This window comes from Cnephaeus nilssonii, assembly GCF_951640355.1.
Source record: "Cnephaeus nilssonii genome assembly, chromosome: 1".
Lineage (NCBI taxonomy): Eukaryota > Metazoa > Chordata > Mammalia > Chiroptera > Vespertilionidae > Cnephaeus > Cnephaeus nilssonii.
In genome coordinates, this window is record NC_137072.1 from 83294065 (window position 1) to 83318325 (window position 24261).

Below are 24261 nucleotides of genomic sequence, written 5' to 3' on the forward strand. Positions count from 1 at the left end.
CATTGACCCCTCTCCTCTCCATTCTCATCCCCTCTCCAGCCTTCATCCCACTATTGTCTGTGTCCATGGGTTACGCATATACGCATATAAGTTCTTTGGTTGATCTCTTCCCTCCCCGCCACCTTCCTCTGAGAATCCCCAGACACATTCCATTTTTTAAAAACTGAAATCCTTTGGGACACCTTAGTCTACCAGGAAAAGTACTAACCTTAAAATAAAATAAAATAATTAAATCTTATTCCAGAATTACTTAATTGTTTTTATTCAAATTTGTTTTAACGAACATTCATTGAACATTGCATTTATGCAGATGCTAGGCTAAGCACTTAAAACAGTTAAGCCACCATTACTGACTTCAGCGATGCCAGTTTTAGGGGGAGACATACTCATAAATAATTATAATGCACTATAATAGTGATATAGCAAGTGCTATAACAATGATACAGACAGAAAGCTACTGAACACAATGGAAAGAAAAACTAGCTCTTATTTAACAATTATAGTACATAGAAATGGGCAACAAGGTAACAATGATGAGTTTCATGGTCTTGTGCTCTGGTGGTCTTATTCTCTGGTGCCAGTGGTTATGCCTTTGAAGGATATAGAGTGTTTTCAACATGATACTCAGGTATTCCCTGTTGTCACCAATGGAAGAATAGTATGTGTTTCTCCGTTTTGCATTATATCTAATCCTAGACATTTCCTCACTTTGCTTTCTCCTGCCTCCCTGATCTACCTCCAATAGATAATGTAACATTTCTTATATTTTCTCCTTTGATTCTAAATGTATAAAATCAGCTTTAAAACTACCATTCTCCAGAACATGTTCTCAATCCACTGAGATTTTGCTTCTGGGCACGTTTTCAAAATTTTGGCTTAAATAAACTCATAAATACTTTCTTTTAAAAAAAGAAAGAAAAACTAACCCTTCATGGGAGTATCCTCACTAACTAGAAGGGAAACATTTGATCCAAGTCATTGAAAATAAGTTGGAGATGATCAAAAGGCCAATGTGGGATATTAATTATAAAGAAACTGAACTGTAAATACAAAAGACCAGCAGGCATAAAAGGGCATGCTGTGAAAGGACAGAAATCAGTTCCTGATGATGGCAAAACATTCTATGAGATGGGACTGTGATTGGGGCAGATTTTGACAAGCCTTCAACGCAAAGGAAAGGGGTCTAGATTTATATGATGGCAATAAAGAAGCTAGAAATATTTTATCCCTGGTCCCACTGAAAGCAGGTCTAGGCTCAAACCAAGTATGTTACTCAATTTGAAGTTCAATTTAGTTACTGCTATTTGAACTGCAATTTTTAATCTTTTGTTTATTGATATTTTAACTATTATTTGTTGAATGCCTACTACATGACAGATGCCATGCCAGGGTTTAGGTACAAGGGAATACATCTTAGATATGATTTCTGCTTCCAAGAAGTTCACAATCTAATTTTTATAACCAATCCAAAAATGCATTTAAAAATAAATAAAAGGAATAAGTGAATAACATGGCAATTCAGTGCTGTGACATTGTGAGAAAACATGCACAAGGTATCACAAGAGCGCATAATGAGGAACATATTTCTGATGGAGATGACCCATTATTCCCACTAGACTCAACATCAAAGTTGAGTCCCAGAAACTGAGCAGTGAGAGTGATGCAGAGTGGATAGAACATGTTTAAAGCAATGCAATGGGATCTCACTGTGTGAGGACATAAAGAGATCAAGGGAGCAACAGTGATAGATGAGTTAAGTGGGAACTACTACCTTGGCCTTTAAGCTCCCAGAGGGATGGGCCTCTCCCTTTTTCTTTGATTTTGACCTTATCTCCTTCTATCCTCTCCCTTGCTCACTAAGCTTAATCCAGACTAATTTTCTTCTGTTTCTCCAACACATTTCTTGTTACTGCTTCAGGGCCTTAGTCCTTGCTGTTTCCTATGTCTAACATAGTCTGCTCCTGACCTTCATATGCATGGCTTGCACATATGGACGCAATGTCATGTCATCAAAGAGGCCCTTCCTGTTCAATTTATCTAATGTGGCCTATAGCCATTACTGGGGGTCATATTACTCCATTCTATTTTCTTTGCATAGCTTTTTCAGTACCTGACAAATTACATTTATTTATATGTATGTGCATTTATTTTCTACTAGAGGCCCGGTGCACAAAATTCATACACTGGGAAAGGGGGGTCCCTCAGTATGGCCTGCACCCTCTCGCAGTCCAGGACCCCTTTGGCAGGCCAAAGCCAGCAGTCAGACATCCCTCTCACAATCCAGGACCCTTTGCTCCTTACCGCCCGCCTGCTCGTTGCTCCTTACCGCTCAGCTCACTCCTTACCACTACCACAGAGGTGGAAGAGGCTCCCATCACTGCTGCTACACTCACCAGCTGTGAGCCCAGCTTCTGGCTGAGCAGTGCAGCCCCTGTGAAAGTGCACTGACCACCAGGGGGCAGCTCCTGCATTGAGCATCTGCCACCTGGTGGTCAGTACGCATCATAGTGACTGATCCTTCCGCCAGTCGTTCTGCCATTTGATCGATTTGCATATTAGGGTTTTACTACATAGGATACTCTCTCACAGAAAGATTTTTGGGAACAGGCAACTTAGCTCCTTTGTTCACAATTCTATTCGCTGCACACAGAATGGTATATAATAAGTGAACACTATGTATTGAATATTATATATTTATGAAATAATACATAATAGGTACAAATATTTATGGAATAAATGAACCAAAAACGAATGAAAGTTATGCCATGATTATATTTATAATTTGGAAGTGTACCCAAAATGCAGTGAGGGGAGGGAATATTAAGAAAATATTTGAGGAAAACAATTGGGGCAAGAAATTCTGAGGTTCTGAATGAAGATTTGAGTAGAAAAACAAAGGAGAGATTAGATATGAAAAGAGGAGAAAAATGAACAGACAGTGGGGTCATTTGCTGAAACATGGATCTTAAGATGAAGAGAAAAAGATGGATCCAGTTTTGGAACAAGTACAGAAATAGAAAGCACAGATTTACATCAGCTATGAAGAAAATTCCCTGAGGCTCCATCTTGTGACTAGTCCCATTGGGAATAGAGCAACTGCATTAAATGCTTCTCATACCCATAAAATGTGTTTATTAATCTCTCCCTCTACACAATACCTGTGGAGGACTTTTCTTTATGGGGTTATATGAATTCAATCTCCACTTTGGAAAATTGAAATCATTATTATTATAGTTTTATTATTACTAACCTGTAGCTTAGTACAAGTTCTTTCTAGAATAGACATAATTCACAAAAATGCAGCATAATACAAAGCTCTCCCTATTTTCCCTTTCCCAAATAGGTGGCTGAAATATAAATGTTATGGAGATGAATTCAGCATTTTCAATCCATAATCAGGTTTCTTATTTAATCTCTTAGCAGAAGATTCCTATTGGTTCTCATTGCCTCTGATTCATTTCATCTTTCCTACATAGAGAATTATCTCCATGAAAAGTGAAATGTACAGTTTTTACTATAATTCTCAGTTATTTTATCTATGTGCTAGTGTGGACAGATAAGCAGGGTCTTTAGCAATTGATATCAATAGAATCTAAATTTCTAAATTAGGAGATCTTGAAAAGTCTGTGTTTATATTTAAGGCCAAAATTTTAATTTTTATTTTCAAAGGATTTAATATACAGCAAAATGCTTTGACAATATGTAAAATGCTATTACCTATAAGTACAGTGCACTGGCATAACTGCCCCACCTCCAAAATTGCTTAAGCATAGCATAGTTAGAAAATATCTCCACGGATAAACAGATAAATAGTTATTTTTTTAAAAGTTATTCTCTTTGAGGAAACAATTTTATTTTTTACTTTTCTTTATTATTTAAAGTATTACATATGTTTTTTTCCCCCAATTGACCCCTCCCCATGACACCAGCCCCTCTGGACAATCCCCCACCACCCCAGTGTCCATGTCCATTGGTTATGCTAATATGCATGCATACAAGTTCTTTGGTTGATCTCTTTCCCCTTCCCCTGCCTTCTCTCTGAGGTTGGACGGTCTGTTCAGTGTTTCTTTGTCTCTGGATCTATTTTTGTTTATCACTATATGTTGTTCATTATATCCCACATATGAGTGAGATCATGTGATATTTATCTTTCTCCAACTGACTTATTTCGCTTAGCATAATGCTCTCCATGTCCATCCATGCTGTTGCAAATGGTAAAAGTTCCTTCTTTTTTCAAGCAGCATAGTATTCCATTGTGTAGATATACCACAGTTTTTTAATTCATTCATCTGCTGATGGGCACTTAGGCTGTTTCCAAATATTAGCTATTATAAATTGTGCTGCTATGAACATAGGGGTGCATATGTACTTTCTGATTGGTGTTTCTGGTTCTTGGGATATATTGCCAGAAGTGGGATTACTGGGTCAAATGGGAGTTCCATTTTTAACTTTTTGAAGAATCGCCATATTGTTTTCCACAGTGCCTGCACCAGTCTGCATTCCCACCAGCATTGTGCTTCTGCACAGCAAAAGAACCATCAACAAAACAACAAGAAAGCCCACTGCATGGAGAACATATTTGCCAATGCTATCGCAGATAAGGGTTTAATCTCCAAAATTTATAGGGAACTTATACAACTTAACAAAAGGAAGATAAACAATCCAATCAAAAAATGGGCAAAGGACCTAAATACACACTTTTCGAAAGAGAACATACAGAAGGCTGAGAGACCATGAAAACATGCTCAAAGTCACTAATCATCTGAGAGATGCAAATCAAAACAACGAGGTACCATCTCACACCTGTCAGAATAGCTGTCATCAACAAAGGACAAGTGCCGGCAGGGATGTGGAGAAAAAGGCACCCTCATGAGGAAACAATTTTAAAACATAAGATAAGATGGAGAAGACAATTTTAAATAGCTTGCAAAAAAAGGTCAATTTCTATTAATTATTTTCATAAGTTACAACTATGAAATTGTTATTCACTATATAGCTGAACAATTTCCTAGAAAAGCAAAAATCTGGCTACCTATACTGTGATACTTTACTATAAGAAAGGCAACCCTACAGAGTAAGTTCCACAGCAAGCTTTTAAGACCCAAGTCAAGAAAGAAAAAAGGATAAATAATCTGCCTGAAACTTCCAATTTATTTAATATTTTATATCCAAAGGGTAAGACATCATTTCATTGGCAACTGGAAAGATGTCTGGGGAAGAAAAGAACAGAAGAAGAAGAAGAAGAAAGAAAAGAAGAAAAACAACAACAAGGAGAAGAATAGGGAGAAGTAATTTTACAAATGAAAGAATACACTATTTTAACTTAACTTTAAAAAAAGAAAATAAGTAAAAGCTTTGAATCCAGTTAAGCCAGTAAGAATAATACCAAGGACTCCTGCAGAGAGGCGTCAGCTGTTTTTCTTTTTCTGAATGATTTTACAATGGTGTAGTCTGAGGTACAAAAAAAGGAGGCAGAGCATGTTATAATAACTCCTAAATGGCTTAAGAAGCAGCACAGCATCTAAATACCTACCCATTGAAAGTCTTATTAATTAAGAAGAGATATGTGTGGTTGTTTGAGCAGAGACTCACAAAGCTCTAAGAACCTTCATTTACACTCTAGTTAAACTTCCTCTCCCTGAAGAGCAGTGACTGAGCTTGTTAAAGGTGAAATTACTCTTAGAACCCTGGCCAGTTTGTGTTAAAATTGCAAAAGACTCTTGCTTATTAAACAAAAGAGTCAAAGCAAAGGAATCAGAGGCAATCAGCCAGAAGACTATTATTTTATTATTTCTCTTAGTTAAGAAGTTATTTATCTTTCAGAAAATCCGGAGAACTGTTTCATTTGTAATTCAGAGGGGAAGCAGTGAGGGATGGGTGTCTACAAAGAGGAAACACCAGAGAATTTGGGGTTCTGCTTGTTAATTATGTTAAAAATGGCCTAAGCAACCATTACGACCGACCAAACGACCAGAACAACTGGAATGACCAGTCGACCAGTTGTTATGATGACCACAAGGGGGCAGACGTTCAATGCAGGAGCTGCCCCCTGATGATCAGTGTGCTCCCACAGCCAACCTCTTGTGGTAGGCCAACCTCCCACAACCCCTCCCCCCAGCTGGCCAACCTCCCACAGCCCAGATCAGCCCTGATTGATGGACAGGCCAAGGGACCCCACCCATCATGAATTCATGCACTGGGCATGAATATAAATATATTTACATATATATTTATATATTAGTATATATATTTGTTAACACCTAAAAAAGAGAAAATTTTACTGTATATGAAATAAAAATTAAATATCATATATAAAGTGAAAGTAGAGTACTTGAAAAATTTTTTATTTGGTGGCAAAATTCCAGCCATGTACTGAGTGATTGTGAAAACTTCTTTGATTCAGAGATGATCAGACTTAGTGTAGTGATGAGAAAATTAGTGTACTATTAGGAAATTAGATTTTTTAAGTGACCAATCTTGTCAAAATAAAAGTAGTCTTCTAGAACCCAAATTATCCTGATCCTGCTTTACATCTTATTTAATTACAGAAATTAGGTTTCTTATAAAGTGCTCCCCAATTGCACTCACCAACACACACACACACAAGCGCACGCGCACACACATACCCACACACATCACAAGTGGACCACTCCCAGGAAGCCTCTATTTAGCATCTGTTTTGGCCAACTGACTTAACACCATCAGTGGCCATAAGGCCTCAAGGCCACTCTCATTGCCCCCTGGCCAGGACTTCTTGAGGAGACAGAAAGAAGCAAGGTAGACAGGGACAAGACCATGAGGGAGGAGGAAGTAGAATTGGGGAACCCAACTAGGCAGAATTACTAAGACAACCCAACTGGACAGGAAAAAAAAAGGATGTGCATGGGAGAAGAGAGCTTTAAAATATATGGGTGTTGCTAAGATAGGCAGCTTGCAAATAACCAATAACAAGGCAGTGAGGCATATAAACCAAACTCGAGAATGTTATTAAGGCAGAATTCTTTTTTTAAAAAATATAGTTTTATTGATTTCAGAGAGGAAGGGAGAGGGAGAGAGAGATAGAAACATCAATGATGAGGAGAATCATTGATCAGCTGCCTCCTGCACGCCCCCCACTGGGGATTGAGCCCGCAACCCAGGCATATGCCCCTGACCAGATTCAAACCTGCAGCCCTTCAGTCAGCAGGCCGACGCTCTATCCACTGAGCCAAGCCGCCTAGGGCAAGGCAGAATTCTTTGCAAGAACCAATCAGGAGCTGCTAGCAAGACATGTATCTATCCACCCCTAGATTTAAAAATGCATGCTTCCTCTCTGTCTCTCTCCCTGGCCCACAATGAGATTTGTGGGCCAGGGAGAGATGTTCCTATAGCGGGTGATGCACTCCTCAGTGTCCATGTGGCTTATCGCCATGTAGGACACTACACATGGACTAATGGACTTTAACTTGGATGCTGAACTACACCTGACTGCAAAATGGAATGGAAGCTCAGGACAATGGCCTGCATCTAGAACCCCAGCTGCACCTTTTCCAGGACTGGCTACTCTCAATAAAATCTGCACTCTCAAGTTTCAGTCCATTTTTTTCTGCAGCTTCATTCTTCAACTTCACGAGACAATGAACTCAGATTCAAACACTCCACATTTGGGGTTCATATTCTTCTAGTGCACCCTAAAGCAGAAAATACCTCCCAATGCCAAAATTCTAAACTCTATGGTGCTTTTTAGTCATCACTTATGTTGAAGCCAGTGTTCCATGCCTAAAATGAGAAGATGCCTTCTTTTCTATAGCAATCAGACCTAGGATGAGGCCAAGCTGAGGCCCAGTTGTTGTACCATTGTGCCCTCTCATGCTGCACACACCTCCTGTCTCTCGTTTCGTCCTTAAGTTAAGGGCACAAAAGACGCCATGCTTACCTACTCGCACCATTCTGTGGGCTTTCCACTGACACCCAAGAGACATGGGACTTCCCTGAAGTCTCTACTATCTGTCCCTACTACTGTTGCATTCCTTCTTGCTTGGGAGTTAATCAACCACAAGCTGTTAAGAAGAAATGGATTTTGTACTAAATCCCAAGAGACCAGAAAATAATGAATAGGAAAATGAAAGAGCCCAACTTCGCTAGACCTTAGAAATATCTCCCATATAAGGCATTCTCCCCTGGAAGCTTTTGACAGGTAGAAAGTCATACATTTAGCTCAACCGAATAGCTAATATCTGAACACAATCTCTTGTATGCATTTCTAAAGTACTTTATATTTTCTGCCAATCCAAAAGAACCTTCTTAAAAGGGTGTTAGAACAGGGTCACAGAAAGCAGTGGCCCATAAAAATAAGTTCATATTTGCTCACATATATGGCTAAGGAAATGCACCACAGATCAATTGTGAATCTCATTATTAAGAAATTTTAGACTGTCAAAACGTTAGAAGCCATATTTTCCCTATAACACACAGATGCATTTCCATTCACCTTTCTTATAAAGGTCTCCGTTAGAATAAAAAAAATGAATGCCAATTTAAAAGAGAACTAGTCAATACTTTTATTTTTCCAGATGAGTTATCTTAGAGTTTCTATTATATAGTCCATTAAAATTGCTATATAAGTATAGCTACAGGCAAGATAAACAAATAAGATGGCTTTCCTTGGACAATGAACACTACAAAAAGAAAGACTTCCCTTTTATTGCTTTTATTGTCAAAGTCTCCCAGGTAAATTAAGTGTTCAGTGTAGTAGGTTACTTATTCTAAATATTTGTGTTAGGAACATGGGTCCCCCTCTAAAATAGCTGCGAACTCCCTGGAGCAGATGAAGTAGTTACATACACAATAAACTCTTCTATATACAATAAACTCTTACTCTTATATATACAATAAAATCTTACTAAATACCATTTACTGATTTGGTGGTTTTTAATTTTTCTATTTCTGTATTTTTTAATATATAGATATACACACGGATATAGACATAGACATAGACATAGACATAGACATAGACATAGACATAGACATAGACATAGACATAGACATAGACATAGACATAGATATACCTCTTATTGGTTCTATTTCTCTGGAAAACTCTAATACACCTATTTTGTTTGCCTGGGACAGTTTTATGCTGAATTTCCCAGGATAATTTAGTAAGCTTTTTTACTCTCAAAGGTTACCAGTTGGATAACAAATTAGTTGGCCACCCTATTATACAGCTTTAACTCTGCTACCCAAATAACTACATACTGAATTCTACAAAGCAAAACCTAGCCAGCCACTCTGATGTAACTCATTTGCCCCTTGGTACCTTCCTAACAGAATATAAGCAGTCTTAAACCAAAGCTTCAGAAATACCACCTTTATTCCAACATCTCTCACTTATATCTCTCCCCTCAAAACTAACAATTATAAAAATATCTTATTTGAGTTATTTTTTTTCTTTTACACTCCTGATTTAGATATATTTTTAGTAGCAAGCTAGTTCAGATCATGTTTCTTATATAGCTTTTGGTCTCACATCACAGGAACGTTGGCTTTTATTTTGTGAACTGCTCTTATATTCATGACTTTCTCTTGTTTTTACTCCTCCCATTGTATTTCTCACTTATGTAACTGTCTAAAAAATACTGTAGATCTGGGGTTACTTTGTGTTCCACACAATCATTAGGGGCCTCAGCTACTTCTATCTACCTATTCTAGGATCCCTAGGGTTTCCATGGAATCCCCTAGATGTGGCTGGCAGAGAAGGGGAGAGGAAAAGCCTGAGATTGGACCAGACCTAGGAACACATCACTTTTGCCCATACTCTATTTAGCCAGAACCCAGTCAGATGACCCACTAAATAGAAAATAAGTAGAAAAGGCCAGCTGTGTTCCAGGAAGAAAAGGAAGTAGCACTTGGTGAACACACAAATTGGGCCGTAGCCTGTATGCGATATTTTGTAAAGGCCAGCAGTATAATGATAAAATGCAAATTGGTAAATATTATTCTATGATGAGCTAAGATTACATAGTGCATGGATGCATATCCTGGTGCTCCAGCTTAACAACAGCATTTGTAATCCCAACAAGAGCAGGTGGATTGCATACCCTTCACTTGATTTTCTATCAAATCATCCAGATTTGAAATTCCCAGGTATTATCCTATATAATAAAAACCTAATATGTTAAGTGTCAGGTCGACTGGTTGGCTGTTCAACCACTCAAAGAGTAATATACTAATGATATGGTAAGGTCGCTCAACTGCTCACTATGACATGCACTGGCCACCAGGGGGCAGTCACTCCGACCAGTAGGTTAGCTTGCTGCTGGGGTCCAGCTGATCAGGACTGAGTGAGACTGGCCTGACACACCCTGGAGCCCTCCCATGGTCCCTCCCTGGCCCCGATTGTGCACTAGTGGGGTCCCTCAGCCGGGCCTGTGCTTTCTTGCAATCCGGGACCCCTTGGGTGATGTCAGAGAGCCGGTTTCAGCCCAATCCCGCAGGCCAGGCCGAGGGACCCCACTGGTGCATGAATACGTGCACTGGGCCTCTACTAGTTAAAAAATAAGCATAAACAGGTCTGTAATTTTGATGCAATAAAGACTTGACCTTTATAAAAATAAGGCACTTTCAAGTTTCAGTCCATTCCAAAAAAGAACATACCTGAAGTATTAAGTAAAGCAGATTACTATAATTAGAGACCATCAATCAAAATCAGTGGACAATGGTCTTAACCTAATTCATTTTTTATAAGTTCAGCTGTATTTTTTCTGATGAGTTAGGAAAAGAAGAGTTACTGATCCCTGCCTAAAATGAACATAGTATCTACAAGGTTAGAAGTGATTACTTAAGGTTGTAAATCTGAGAAAAAGAAGCTTCCCAATATTAATAGACAACCAAGCTCTGTCTAATTCTCCTAATGAAATTATATCATTGGTAATTATCTCCCAAAATCTGTCCTGATCATTAGTTCTAAAGGTCAAATCCTAGGATTCCTATCAGTTGCTTCAATTTTGAGAAATTTGTTTTAAGAGTTAATTTTTTTAAGTTGTACCCAAGATAAAATAAAAGAAACTCTATACTGACTAATTCAATATACCTCATTAGCCTAAACAGGAGTTTTAAAATTCACTCTTTTGCTCACATAGATGGGGAGATATATGAGAAATAGGTAACATATACTGATATTTTATTGGATCACAATTCCAAGGGGCAAGGGTGGGTGAGAAAGGGAATTTTGATGGTACCAAGTGAAGGTCAGACTCTACATGGCTGACATTCTCTTTGGATATACCTCCTTCCATAAAGCTACGGAAGGAAGACTGGGTATAGGCTAGGTTGTCATTGAATGAGGTCTACCATCTGTTTTCATCCAGCTCTAATGCTTTTGAACTCCTCTTCTTGCCAGCTGTCTAAACTTATTTTTCATCACAATTGAAATGTTAAACCCCAGTCTTAAATATGAACTTGGGGAAAAATAATAGAGTAAAACTTTCCACATGTTAGTTAAATTGAGCCCTTCCACTGGCCTTGTCTAAGATCAACTTTGAAGCATAATAGTAATAAAATGTGTGACCTAACCTACTTCTGTCTCTCAAGTGTCATGAGGGTGTGAGTGACAGTCACAGAATAGAATCAGTTGTTTAGAATTCTGGGTTCCTGATATCACAATATATCATATCATATCATATCATATCATATCATATCATATCATATTATACTAGAGGCCCAGTGCACAAATTCGTGCATGGGAGGGGTCCTTCTGGGTGGCCTGCAGGGATCAGGCCAAAACCTGCAATGCTGCCTGCAGCTCCTACCTGCCACTCCTGTTCATCCCGGCCCCAGTGTGCCTGCAGTGGGCTCACGCCCAATCAGTCCCAATTGGGAGAGGGTTGTGCTGCCACAGCAGTGCTCGCCAGCCATGAGCCCTGCATCTGGCGCCCTCCCAAGGGGAGTGGCCTGTGGGATCAGGCTGAAACCAGCTCTCTGACATCCCCTGAGGGGTCCCTGATTGTGAGAGGGTGCAGGCCAGGTTGAGGGACCCCACTGGTGCACTATCAGGCCAGGGAGGGATGGCGGGAGGGCTCCAGGGCATGTCTGGCCCATCTCACTAAGTCCCGATCGGCCGGACCCCAGCAGCAAACTAACCTACCAGTCAGAGCATCTGCCCCCTGGTGGTCAGTGCACATCATAGTGAGTGGTTGAGCAGCCTTAGCATATCATTAGCATATTATGCTTTGATTGGTTGTTTGGTTGTCCTGCCATTAGGTCTATTTGCATATTAGCCTTTTATTATATTGGACTAGAGGCCTGGTGCACAATAATTCGTGCAAGAGTAGGCCTTCCTTCCCCTGGCTGCCAGCACCGGCTTCCCTCCAGCACCTGGGACCCAGGCTGCTTCCCTCTTCCGGCCGCCCGCACGCACCCAGGACCTGGGCTGGCTTCCCTCCAGCCTCAGCTTTGTCAGGAAAGATGTCTGGAATGATGTCCAGAAGATGTCTGGTCTAATTAGCATATTACCCCTTTTATTATTATAGATTATATTATATTACATTATATTCATAAATATATTTATTTTAACTTTAAAAAAAATATCAAGGACTACTTTTCCAAACATTATAATAAGAGGAAGAAAATATGCCTTCAGGATGATCGTAAGCAGAAAAATAAAAAGTAAAACCTAGCCTTATAAAATTAACTTCTAGGATAGATATACGTGTAAACTTCCCAACAGGTTAGTTTGGCTACAATTTCCATATTTAAATTTGTAAAGCCCTTCCCAATATCAATCTGTCACACATTTAAGGCATACTCCACCCACAAGTACCTGCAAGTCCCTGGGAAAGTAGCTGTCACATTGTTTCAACATGAAATTGATGAAGCAGCATATTTTTGCTCACCATTGCCTCCTTCCCAATGTCACATCAATTCCCAAGTGATAAATGCAAACTGATTTTAATCACTACAGTCAAATGGGCACATACTTCAAGAAACTTCAAGGAACTTATAGCAAAAACCCATAAAATAAAAAACCTGGGATTTTCCACAGAGATCATTTGTCTATTTGGTTCCTCTAAAGGAGCCTCTAATGGGAGATGGTGTAAATTTTTAACCTTCAAAAATTGAGGCTGGATATTTTTCTTACCCTTTTGGCATTTAGGAATACATTAAAAATCACAGCAAATTAATAATTTGGGTACTGGAAGAGATAGAGATCAAAGCATAGAAGGTCTGAGAAATAATTGATACTAAATAATGATACGTGATAAATAGACCATGGAAAGAAAAGTTAGAGGCAATGATAGGTAGAGATTGTGGGATGTCTCAAAATTGGGTGGAAAACAAAATGGAGAAAAGTGATTTTTAATGTTTTAGGGTAAATGCTGGTGGAAGATAAGCAACTGAAAATAATTTTATTTTTACACAAATGAATATATTTTTACAAAAAATAAAAAATCTGCTACTTTAGACTTACCATGTTATAACTGTCTAATGTGTTCTTGATGGAAGATATTTCTAATAATTTAAAATCATAAAATCTCCCATGCTATTCAGATCTTCAGACATGAGACAATCTTAGGCAAAACCTTCCCCTACCATTTAAGATTCTGGAGGTAAAAATTCTTCTCTGCCATTTAGGCAGGATGGAAATAAAGCATTGTCTGGACTTAAGCAAACAAATGAAAGTATAATAATATTCTAATCTCTTGAAACCTGAGGCTATAACTACTTGTGTTGGCATGGAGGAACCCTGGAGAAAAACACAGCACCAACCTATACCTGTTCTCCTTCTTGTCATCCATGCTCTGTCACAGTGCCTCTGACTGGCAATCAGGAGCAGCCAGCAAAGGCCTTTACAGTTTAATACCTATGCTCATCTGCGATGCTCTCAGTGAAAAAAAATGCAAACATTCATCCCTTGAAAAATAGTCACTCACCTTAACTAGTATAACCATTATCCCTTATAGCTAGGTCACTGAATATAGCAAATTTAAAACTGAGGAGAAAGGGGCACTGTAATACTGTAATCCCAACCTACCAGCACACCAGTGTTTTTAAATTAATGCAAATGCCTGCTTAATACTTCAGCACACTCAAAGGTATATAGGTAACTGGAGTGGACTTTCTAAAAAGACTTGCTCCTAAGAGTTGCTTACATTGAGTTGATCACTTTGGTTCTATTTGCTAGTGGTGTTTTATTCTAATTTCTAGCAGTTGAGAAACAGTTTGGGCCAAAAAGTATATAAATCTTGTTTTTATTAGTTTGAACACAGCTCTTAAACTGAGTTAGTGTTTGTTTGTTTGTTTTTTACTCATATGAAAGTCAAGCTGTGAAAGAAATAACTACACTTTTGTGAGATGCAAATTTTAATGTAAAGTCCAGGAATTTGTTTGATAAAGTACTATAGTATAACTAAATGTGAATCACAACTCAAAAAGATTCACAAACAACCCGCAGGGAAACAAAGAGAAATAATGACAAAAGACAAATTATAGGACACTGATTTCAATTTAGGTTATTGGTCAGTATATTTAAAACAATATTCATAGATCAATACCTGTATAAATATATATTAATACTCATCAACAATGCTCTGTATTTGTTTATTTATTTTCTTGGACCTGAATTTATAATCTTATGGAATCAAAAATTACAATTTCCTAGTACTTTGTCTCAAAGAGTCTAATATTTAGGAGACATGGAAGCATTTATTTATAAATATATGAGCACAGGTATATTACAGTAAGAAATACTGGGTAAATGCAATTAAGGACTATTTCAATATCCTTATTCTGGAAAGTGAAAATGTGAAATAAAAGATGAAGTTGGTGCATCATTTTCTAAAGTGGATACTACTAATTATTTTTTGAAAAGAGAGAGGGGGAGCTGAGTTAGTCAAGAGATATGAGATAGGCTCTCTGGTCTACCACATTCTAGCAATGCCTCTCAGCAAGTTTCTCAATTTTCTTGAGCTATTATTAATCCCTAATTTGGGGACCTTTTTGTTTTGCAATGATTCCACTTTCCTGGTTACTAAAAGGATGCAGTAATAGGTATAAGTTAAACTTATTGAGCATTTACTATGTATCAGATACTCTTCTAAGCATTTTATATGTATTAATTTATATAATACTCTTAACAACCCTATTAGTTATATCTTGCATGTGGTCTGCATCATATTTAGTAACTATTACATGTGACATGTTGCATATTATCCTCTCTAATAAAATGGTAATATGCAAATTAACCATCACTCTGCTACATAAGCCACGCCCACCAGCCAAGACACGCCCACCAGCCAATCAGAGCGAGTATGCAAATTAACCCCAATCCAAGATGGCTACAGCCACAGAGAGCAAGGTTTCCCAGGTAACAGAGCAAGCCAAGCTTTCCATAGCCGTAGCAGGCCTAAGCCTCCACTCAAGCTACAAATTTTCAATTATAGAAGGTAAACAAATTCAAACAAATGGCGGCAGAATGGAGCTTGAGAGAGCAGGCCAGGGTTGCCGGTGGCAACAGGGGAAGCAAAACTTTCTGCACACCCTGGCTGGGCTCACCCACTTAAGGCTACAAAGTTTCAATTGTAGAAGGTGAATTAACTGCCACAGAAATGGCTGCCGCCCCAGAAATGGCTGCCGCCCCAGGCTACAAAGTTTCAATTGTAGAAGGAAAATAAATTCCAGATACCAGGGCCTCTCCTTGGGTTGCCAGGGGGCGTGGCCGGCCTGCAAACCACCACAGGCCCCTCGCTCAGGCCGCCCCACACCCCAAGGGAACCCCACCCTGATCCGGGACACCCTTCAGGGCAAACCAGCTGGCCCCCACCCCTGTACCAGGCCTCTATCCTATCTAATAAAAGAATAATATACAGATTGATCATCACTGCAACACACAATATAGCTGCCCCCATGTGGTCAAAGATCCTGCCCCCATGTGGACACAAGATGGCCACCACAAGATGGCCAGCAGGAGAGGGCAGTTGGGAGGCACCCGGCCTACAAGGGAGGGCAGTTGAGAGGGACCAGGCTTGCAAGGGAGGGCAGTTGGAGGTGATCAACCCTGCAGGAGAGGGCAGTTAGGGGTGACCAGGCTGGCAGAGGAGGGAAGTTGGGGGCAAACAGGCTGGCAGGGGAGCAGTTAAGCATCAACCAGGCTGGCAGGGGAGTGGTTAGGGTGTGATCAGGCTGGCAGGCAGAAGCGGTTAGGGGCAATCAGGAAGGCAGGCAGGCAAGCAGTTGGGAGCCAGCAGTCCTGGATTGTGAGAGGGATGTCCGACTGCCCGTTTAGGCCCGATCCCACCAGGATCGGGCCTAAACGGGCAGTCAGACATCCCTCCAGGAGTCCCAGATTGGAGAGGGTACAGGCTGGGCTGAGGGACAACCCCCTGCCATGCACGAATTTCGTGCACCGGGCTTCTAGTATATTAATATAATCATAAGTGGTGAGGTCAGAGAGATTATGAAGAGAAAGCAAATCATGTAAAGTCTTATAACTCATTGTAAGAACTGTAAATTACTCTGAGTGAGATTGGGAACCATCTGGATGATTTGGATAGAAGAAGGACATGAGCTGACTTTCACTTTAAAACATTCATAATGGCTATCATCAAGAACACAAGAGGCATATTTTAAGAGATCAAAAATAGTGTTCCTTGTGCTCCAAAATTCAGTTTCCCAAAACAGCTCCTCAGCCCTTTCTCCAGGATCAAATATTCTCAGCAGACTGAGCTAAAACGAGGTATGAATAAGAGCACCAACCTATACTCAACATCGCAATCATTGGGCCTTATTTTAGGTCAAATTCAGCTGTTCCCCAAAGAGGTAAACAACATGTCCCATGCATGTAGATAAAAATGTGTTAGACTCGATCACCAACTATAAATATCACTATTAGATATCCAGGTAAGGGTAAACCCCAGTGGTGCAGGTCAAGTTCTTTCCCAGAAGCATCTTTAGCCTCAAAATGCAAATAGACTTTCATTAGGCTTGTGTTACCAGTTTTCCAGGCATGGCAAAAGTGTTTAAATTCCATCAATTGGCCAATACAAGACACACTATAATTTCTACGTTGGTGGTTTTGGTCTTTAATCCTCATTTTTCAGATGAGATTGTGTCACATCTGAAATTTAAACCGAAGCTTCTTTGACTCCAAGACTCATGAGTTTAACCACTAAACCAATTAGCAAAGCAAAGATCAAGAGAGACTGGGAACGGTGTGGGCAGAATTGGCAGGAAATGAAGTATATTAGTATTCTCATCTAATCAAAACGTATGGTATTATCCTCAAATTAGATAATTAAAGCTTCAGCAGTGAATTTTGAAAAACATTACAATAATCAGTGAAATTGAGTTCCAGATGATATTTTCCACATTACTGGAGAAAAATAAGAAATGTCGTGATTAGAGGATGCCTAGAATAGAATGCCAATATCTTTTCTCACTAATGGTGTTACTCTAGGCATGTCATTTACCTTGTTGATCCATAAAAGGCAAAGTGTTTCAGCTGACTTACAAAATAAACCTTACTTGTTTATAAGAAACATACCTTTAAAAAGTAAAGTAAAATTTGGGCATATACCAATGAACCACACTAATAAAATACAGAAATATTCGGGGCTGGCAAAAATAAAACCAAACTAGGCTTCTGACAAAAAATGAGTAACAGGACTAAATGTGTAACAGGACTTCTCTGGTTAACCCAAAACTGACAATTAGAACCCAAAGCCAAAGCAGAGAGATAATACATATATCACATTCCAAAAAGAGCAAAGTAAATAGCAGCAGACAGACATTATTTCTAGGGATTATTATGAGAGGCAGTGAAACTGATTTGCTGTCCTCAACTATTATCCAACCTGGTCCATTCCTCAGTTTGTCAGTCTGTAAAAACAAAAGCCAGAGACGAAGTGAGGGAAGGAGAGTGAGAGAGCAAGAGTCAGACAGACACAGAACAAAGGGGAAAGAATTTGATTGAAAGAAACTCGGAGGCAGAGAGCAGAACAGGGAGATGCAACAGAACAGCCCTGCACATCCACCTGGTGTCTGGAGAAAGAATGTGTGAGTTTGCAGCAAGTCCAATGGACAGAACAGAGGTAGCACGGACTGAGTCACCTACTGGGCTACAGAGCTCAGCAGCAAGAGTCCATGGGATGTACTGAGAGAGGACAGTAGAGAGAGGAGGGAGATTTGGAAGAATTTGAGTTAATACACCTCTCTTATATAAATAGCCTGTGCAGTGGGTGGGCTTTTTAATATCACAATAACCAGAAGTAATCTTTCTGGGACTGCTATGGGATCCATTTGAGATAATAATATTAAGTGTCAGCAAGAAAAGAAAAGGGGAGATTCAATAGAGCATGACTGAAGTCAATGATAGGAGAAAATGGAATATGTACTTATTAGTACTTTACAGAGTTTAGCCTGTTTCATCACCCTAAACTGGTTTCAATGGTAATATAGAGTAAAGTTAAATTGATTCAAGATTCCATATATAATGAAAATGGACTAATAAACCTTTAGATACTGAATGCAATAGTATTAAAATTCCATAAGCAAAAACATGGACTCTAGGGCAATACTGCCTGGGTTAGAATTCTGATGAGTAACACTGAGCAAGTGCCTCTATTTTCTCATCTGAAAAGTGGATTTAATAGTAGAGCCTTCCTCATTGGATTTTTGTGAGGATCAAATATCTAATATAGTAAGTATGTCAAACAGTATTAAACACACAGAAAGTGCTACATACATGCCAGCCATCAGCAGCAGCATTATTATCGATGCTATGAGAAATAAAAACAGACCCGTGGATGGAAACTTAAATAGACCACTTTCAATTTTTAACAGCTAAAAAAGAATCTAAACAAAGAGATAATATGTGCATGGTTAGAATAACATACTTACTATCAGATAAAGAAATAAAGTTTAAAAAGTGACAAAAATCATTAGCCTCCCTATATAAAAAGCACAACAGATAACAAAAAGTAAATCATCAAAAGAAAATAGTTGACAATATGCAAAAAAATACATTACACATGAAATTGTCAATTTAAATATAATATCAAGAATGAACAAAAATTGAATAGAAACTTTTAAAGCCTTACATATTATTAAAAAAAATTAAAATTATAACCAATACCAGCTCAATCACAGAGTAAGGATTGCCTCCCATGCAACGCTGTATACATTGGTGCAATTGGTAATATAAGCCAAAGTGTTCTTGATTTGGCCTCAAAAATTACATGCATAGAAATTATACAAGGGAAAGACAGTGAAAAAGAGAAAATATTGTATAGACAAAGATATTTACTATAATATTATTTAGAAAAAAATGTTTCAAATGTCCACAATTAAGGTATATTTAGATACTGAAGTCTTATAGACCTATTAGAAAATCAAGCACTAACTTAAACTTATGATTTTAATGTGATTGAAAACTTCTATGTTCAGTTAAGTAAAAAGAAAAGGTTACAAATTAGATAAAAGTATTAGTTTAATTATTCAAAAATGCTAGCAAAATAAAAAGAATATAAAGTGAATGCACAAAAATATTAACAGTGATTATTTAAGATATGTAAATCCTTTTTTTCTTAATTCTATGTTTTGGCAATTTTTCTATAATGTGTAAACATTATTTATAAATTACTTATAATCAGAAATATTATTTTTCAGTCTATAATCAAAGCATCTCTATGCTGCCTACACATGCACAGATGTGATTTAAAATTCAACAGGTATTATATTTGTATTGTGTGAAATATATCCCTCTAGCTAGGTTGGTTTCCTTGTGATGTTGCATTGAAAGTTTATTTTTTTAAACAATTTTATGTTATTTCTTTGTAAGATGAATGTTTATTAGGGATTCACTGCTGTTCTAGGTGAGTTGCTATGGTATAGAGAAGATGTGTTCTTGAAGGTCAATGCTCACTCACCATATTCTTTTCTATTTTATTTGTTTGTGACATGTGGATTGAATGTTTTCATTAGTCTGAGACTCAGATATTTTGCCTCCTAAACCTTTGTTTTCCTCTTTCCTCTCTTCTTACATTATTAAAAGCACATTTTGTTCTATGGAATTAGATTCCCATCTCCTTAGCTTGATAGGATTTTTGTCTCTTCACCTAAGAATGAAGATTACAGAATAATTCAGTAATATTTCAAATCAAGATATTTAATAAAACTGCTATGTTTAATAAAGGTACTCTAAAACAAATTAGTCTAAAATATATATCCTGACTTCCAGTACCTATAACCTTATACAGATAAAGGCTGTAAAAACAAATCCAGATTTAAAGTTTAAATTATATGTATCTATATGTGTACAAACATGCACACATCTGTAGAGAGAATTCAAATTGAATTACCACAGAGTCAGAAGGAACATACGGTATAAGTATTAAAAACCCTTAATTTATCCTCAATTTTATTTCTGTTCTTTCTTCTCCTCCCTCTTCTCTCCTTCTCTTCTCTCTTCTCCTCCCTCTCCTCTCTTCTCCTCTTCTCTCTTCTCCTCTCTTCTCTTCTCCTCTCCTCTTCTGGGAATGGAGGTGTGAGGGTTGGGTATATGTTAAAGAAAAAGAATATTTAGGCTGCAATTTTTTATCTTTGTATCAAATATATATACAGAAGGTACACAGAGATATTTGCATTCAAATTAAAATATAGTACCATACTGTATTTAAAAAGCAGAGAATTTACTCTCTTGAAGTTTAAAAATGAAAATAGAAGTGAAAATGAAATGCTGAATTTCAGATGAAATGTTTTTGTTTTAAAAGTTATACATTATAAATGACCCATTAATTTTTTTACAAACTGAAAAAAAATAAAGAGGATTTTGCTGAGTATTTTTTGCCCTCAATGTTACAGTATTGGCAAATTTAAGTGATTCTCTCCACTCTGAAAGGTGAGAAAGTTCACCTTTTGTTCTCTACTGTATTCTCTCCTAGCTCAGTAAAATACCCATTGGAGTAGGAGCTTAAAAAAATGGTTGAATGAATAATACCTACTTTACCAGGTTGCTATGAGATAATGTTTATGAAAAATAGACAAGAGAAAGTAACCTATGTTTTGCCCCTATCATGCACTAAATATATTACTTTGCATGTTGTGAACACATTCTACCTTGTAAAGTAGGCACTGAGATTTCTGTTTTACAGCTGAGGAAAAAATAACAGAAAATTTAACTAAATTACATATGGCCACAATGATAGCTATAGAAATGGTAGAAACCTACTATCTGACTTCAAATCTATGCTCCTTTCTCTATACACATCTCTTTGAAACTATAGAGCAGGCGTCCTCAAACTACGGCCCGCAGGCCACATGAGGGTGTTTTTGCCGTTTTGTTTTTTTACTTCAAAATAAGATATGTGCAGTGTGCATAGGAATTTGTTCATAGTTTTTTTTAAACTATAGTCCGGCCCTCCAACGGTCTGAGGGACAGTGAACTGTCCCCCTGTTTAAAAAGTTTGAGGACCCCTGCTATAGAGCATATAGTTGATATCATTGTCCTTGTTCCTTTCATTGTTAATTTCTTCCCATTTTTTGTAAGACTTTACATTTTCAAAGTTTACCTTTTATCTTACCTTTTGTGATTTAGATTCTAGGTTTTGCTAAAAACTAACATTGGATGAGGCTATTCAGTGAAGAGCATTGACACAAAAATTATATTTTCATAAACCCAAACTAAATGGAAAAAGTAGGTGGTATAGTTCCTTTAATGTTAATTGTATACCTGTCCTCATTTTCCAAAATAGATATTCTTTAAGTGTCTATACCTTATAAATTGATAAACATTTTAAGTTTACCTGGATGCTTTAAAAAAACAAACCTACCCTATCTAATAAAAGAGAAACATGCAAATTGACCATACCTCTGCTACTCCCACAAGCCATGCCCAATAGCCAATCAGGAGCGAGTATGCAAATTAACCCAACAAATATGGTGGCGGCCACAGAGCTGGAGCCAGCCTGGAGGCTTGGGCTGCCCCCGGCGATGAAGGAAGCCAAGCTTCCCACCCGCCCTGGCCGGCCCTGGCCTCCGCTCAAGGCTACAAAGTTTCAATTATAGAAGATAAATAAAGCCCAACAAAAATGGCGGCAGCCACAGAGCTGGAGAGAGCAGGAGGCTTAGGTTGCCCCTGGCGATGGAGAAAGCCAAGCTTCCCACCGACTCTGGCCTGCCCTGGCCTCCACTCAAGGCTACAAAGTTTTAATTATAGAAGATAAATAAATCCCAGACACCAGGGCCTCCACTTGGGTCACTGGGTTGCATATCATTGTCCTTGTTCCTTTCATTGTTAATTTCTTCCCATTTTTTGTAAGACTTTACATTTTCAAAGTTTGCCTTTTATCTTACCTTTTGTGATTTAGATTCTAGGTTTTGCTAAAAACTAACATTGGATGAGGCTATTCAGTGAAGAGCATTGACACAAAAATTATATTTTCATAAACCCAAACTAAATGGAAGAAGTAGGTGGTATAGTTCCTTTAATGTTAATTGTATACCTGTCCTCATTTTCCAAAATAGATATTCTTTAAGTGTCTATGCAAACCACCACAGGCCCCTCACCCAGGCCACCCCATGCCCCAAGAGAACCCCCACCCTGATCCGGGACACACTTCAAGGCAAACCATCCGGCCCCCACCCATGCACCAGGCCTCTATCATATCTAATAAAAGAGTAATATGCAAATTGACCATCACTCCAACACACAAGATGGCTGCCCCCATGTGGTCAAAGATGGCTGCCCCCATGTGAACACAAGATGGCCAGCAGGGGAGGTCAGTTGGGAGGGACCAGGCCTGCAAGAGAGGGCAGTTGGGGGTGATCAAGCCTACAGGGGAGGGCAGTTAGGGGTGACCAGGCCGGCAGAGGAGGGAATTTGGGGGCAACAGGGCCTGCATGGAAGGGCAGTTAGGGGTGACCAGGCCTGCAGGGGAAGGCAGTTAGGGGTGACCAGGCCTTCAGGGGAGGGCAGTTAGGGGCAATCAGGCTGGTAGGGGAGCAGTTAGGCATCAATCAGGCTGGCAGGGGAATGGTTAGGGGGTGATCAGGCTGGCAGGCAGAAGCGGTTAGGGGCAATCAGGAAGGCAGGCAGGCGAGCAGTTGGGAGCCAGCAGTCCTGAATTGTGAGAGGGATGTCCAACTGCCCATTTAGTCCCAATTCCTTGAGGGGTCCCAGATTGGAGAGGGTGCAGGCTGGGCTGAGGGACACCCCCCACCCCCGTGCACAAATTTCATGCACTGGGCCTCTAGTGATAAATATTTTACTAGGAGAAAGATTCCTTCTGCTTTTAATTAATAACTCCATTAATTCACTTTATAAATTCAAATTTATACATTGCTTTAACTTTGTTTTTAACTCTACAACTAGTTTACTTTTTCTTTCCAATTTTCATATGTTCTAACATTTTATCTTTTAAGGAAATAGTTAAACTGCTCTTTCATAGAATCTCCTTTAGTCACTACAATCAGATATAATTTTTGCATTTTTTAAACAACCTTAGTATTCTAACGGACTTATTTTGGTTCTCAATACTTTCTACTTTGCATTCTTCATATTTTAGTGTAAGCATTTGAAAGCAAATAAAATACATTTTACATTATTGAATCCTCCATGATATTTTTAGTGTATGCCTTTAATATAGGAGTATCCAATAGGTGTCCAATAAATACCGACTGCTCAAACTGGCATTTATTAGAGTTGCAATATATCCCCTGAAACTAATTAAAATATGACTGAATACTTAAATACTAATTGAAATACTAACTCTTTTCAAAAGCATACTTTATAATTGCTACTATACTTTCTATCACATCAGCAAATTTCCTTAATTTACTGAACATACAAGTATAAAATATGACCTTTCTAAGAATATGGGAGCTTTTACTAAATTCACATTTCAACATATTTGGGGGAAATATCTACTTGAATATAGCATATATTTCATTAAAATGACTAAGCTAATCTTCAAATATAATTTTTAATAATGAATGGATATACATTTAATAGCCAGTTCAAGAGTAGTTGTGTTAAATCATAACCTAAATTAAAGAACGTACTAATGCACACATTCAAACAGATTGCTAATGAGTCTTTAGATACTGCTGCTCTCAAGCTTGGCCTTTCAGATATTCCTAGGGAAACATACACTTAGATATCTGCTTCAAAATATTGTATTAATTTTATTTAAATCTTTAATTAAATTTTAATATTGAAATAATTTATGAATATAATTTACTAAGTTCATTGAGAGCTGCTTTGATGACTTGAAGACAACTTTAAATATGAGC